Source organism: Hemicordylus capensis, chromosome 5 (assembly GCF_027244095.1).
Source record: "Hemicordylus capensis ecotype Gifberg chromosome 5, rHemCap1.1.pri, whole genome shotgun sequence".
NCBI lineage: Eukaryota > Metazoa > Chordata > Lepidosauria > Squamata > Cordylidae > Hemicordylus > Hemicordylus capensis.
In genome coordinates, this window is record NC_069661.1 from 21,974,044 (window position 1) to 21,977,475 (window position 3,432).

The following is a 3,432-nucleotide window of genomic DNA, read 5'->3' on the forward strand; positions in this document are numbered from 1 at the left end:
GGCTAGCTTCAATATCTTGCATTTCTTTTGAGAAGCTCACAGTACTTTATACCTGAAAGGTCTCCTGCCTAGGAGCTGACACATACCTTAGCTTACTTTAGCAGTAGACTATCTAGAGAGCAGATTATGGAGGAACTGGACGGGACTCTGAATGAAATCTATAAAACCCATCCCTGAATTTTAGCCAAATCATGCCAAATCTTCTAAAGACAGTTGCTGACAGCTAAACTAAATTACTCCAGAGCAGTCCTATTAACATTAAGTAGTCCTTTAGAGTAACTTCTGAATAGTAATAGTGAGGAACTTAGTCTGGATTTTAGCCAGTAGCGAAGAGAGCTAAGCCTTTTCTGTTCCCAGGTAATTCAAGCATTGATAACACCATTATGTGCCCTAAGACCATTCATACATAAGATATGTATGAACACATATATGCCCTTTTTGAGCCCCAGTACAATCACATACAAGAGCAGTGTCTTTGGGTGAGTTCTTGTGATCACCACCATGCTGGCTACATGGGAAATTTGAGGTTAATGTAGTTCATGCGCTCCTGAATTTCAATTGTAAGAACCCAGAAATGTTCATTGATGTCAGGTTGGCACCACACCAGTCCATTTAATGTAGTTCGACAACCATAAATCAAATAGTAGATTAACTATCTCCATTAAATGTCAGAATGGCATGGTGCCAACTTGATATCAACGAAAATTTCCAGGTTGTGACCAGAAATCAAGAGCATGTGCACCACATTAATAGGCATTTCCCCATTTCACTTGCATTGCAGGGATCATGAGAACCTGCCCATTGTCTGCATGCATTGAAATACAGACAACTGTAAAACATCACACCACTGATTTATGCTACATTCAAAATTCCATGATGGGTAGGCCACTTATATATGGTTTAATGAAATAAATGTTTCTCAGTACCTGCAGTGAAGTACTGAAGTGAAGGCCAGCTACTAAATGAGGTGTCATTTCAGTAGGGAAGAGATTTGGGGGATATGTATATATAGCCAGGTTCAAATATTTGCTCTTGGAAATACGTCCGATTACATTGCAAGCAAGCAAGAATTGTATTTTAAGACCATTTGTTGTTTTCTATGGTTCATAAAAGCCAAAGTTAATCCCCAAGGATTAATTGAATGTGATCAGAAATAGAGGGAGAAAGATTGCCCTCTGAACTACTTAAATGGCAGTCCTGCTACTAGGGTCTTCCTTTTCACACCCTTCATGCTAAGTCAAATATTCATTAGGAATATTAATAGATACTTGACAGTCTATCATGAGCACTAGGTCTGTGCTTCAAAGTGCCTGAAGCTAATAAGAACATAAGAACAGCTCTACTCAATCAGGCCTACAGCCTATCTTGTCCAGCATCCTGTTTCACACAGTGGCCCACCAGTTGCCTCTGGGAAGCCCACAGGAACGAGCTTAGTAGTACTTACCTTCTCTTCCCACTGGGCTCCCTGTGATCAAGAGGGGCTCCTTTTCAAGCTCCCCCACACACTTCGCAACTAAACTCCACGAAAAACTCTAATGATACCAGTTTGCAATTCCTCTTTGCTAAGCTCTGGTTGCTAATTTCCTTAGCCACCACCTCTTGTATAGAGCATAGGCTTCAAACTGAGGCAACCAGGCTCAACAGGAATGTGGCCCCTCCCACTAGGTGTGACTCACCTCAGCCCTAGCTGGCTTCTCCTCACATTGTCTCTCTCCTAGTGAAAGAGAAAGTAAAACTGCAAGCCACACAACCACCAAAACATGCCCTGGCCAAAAAAACAAGCCCTGGCAACTCCCCCCACCCCGCCCCGCAAAAGCGCGCGCACACACACACACACACACACACACACACACGGACTTCTCCCCTAAAGAGATACCAGCCCCTCAAAATCTCCCCCTCCTCCTGTGTGTTTGTTGGGGGGGGGGGAGAAAAGTTTGCTACCTTCTCAGATCTTCCCAGCATGAATAAATCCGAATAATGTGTGCTCCCCACTCTGAACGGTGTGGCCATATCTGTTCAGGACTCCATGCTTCCAGTGCAGGGTGGTGTTCTTTACAGAAAGCAGGGCCCCATACTGCTGCAGCGATAGCACATGGGGTTCAGCGAAAGGTATGTGTGAAAAGTGCTGGGAGTGGAATTTCTCACCCCATAGAGCTCCATATGGGGAAAGCGCTTGAAAGGACTATCCTGAGCAGCACTCCTCACACACACCTCCCATTTCACCCCCTGCACTATCACAGTACAGATCTCTGCTTCTTGTAAGGAGACCCTCTGCACCAGAATCACATGGTGCTGTGTAGAGACGGCCACAAGCGGGGAGGGCAGCTTATCACATTGTTTTGAGGATGTAATTATGTAATTATTCAGGTTTGGGCATTCCAAAGCACAGTCCTAATGAGTACCCTTAATGAACCACAATTGAGTGTCTGTAAACATTAGATACAAGCTGTGGAACTGTAGCCAATGCATATCCACCACATTTCCTCATGTCTTTACATCCATGATCATTGTATGATGGGCAGGATGGGAATGGAAGGGCCTAAAGCTTAATGGAAGAGCATTTGCTTTGCAAAATGAAGATCCCATGTTCCATCTCTGGCATGTCCACCCACAGAATCTCAGGTAGGCAGTGCAGGGGAAAATATATGCCTGGGATCCAGGTGAGCAGCTGCCGGTCAGTGTAGACCATACTGAGCCAGGAGGACCAATGGTTTGACTCATTATAAGGCAGCCTCAAATGTTCATGTGTCCCCCGTTCAAATGTAATAGAAGTTCACAGTGGGGAGACACCATGACAGGCAGAAAATATGTATAGCATAGAGAATCTATCTTGGCTTAAATTTCTCTCCATCCAGATAAATGAACTTGTAATGACAGTAAAGCATATGAGTGCTGGCTCACCTCTCCATTCTATGCATTCCCTGTTTGCTCTCTGACCAAAAGCGCATATGATGGTGGACAGCTCATGCTCTCATGGCATATGCACATTAGGAGTAAGCCCATTTCATATCAAAGAACAAATCCAAAACCTGCCCTACATGAATCTTCCAGATGAACATAGTGGCTGTCATACTGTGCAAGGCTATGTCAGCCCAGTAACACTGCAAGTACGCAAGTTACACAAACACAAAAATTGTGTCACTGATATATTTCACAAGAGCAAACACTTTGGAGAGAATGGTCTTACTTGTGTAACATCATTTGTGCAATTTGTGTTTGTGCAACTTAAGAATAGCCCTACTGGATCAGGCTGAAGGCCTGTCTAGTCCAGCATCCTGTTTCACACAGTAGCCCACCAGATGCCTCTGGGAAGCCCACAGACAAGAGGTGAGAGCATGCCCTCTCTGCTACTGCTACTCCCCTGCAAGTGGTATTTAGAGGCATCTTGCCTCTGAGGCTAGAGGTAGCCTATAACCACCTGACTAGTAGCCA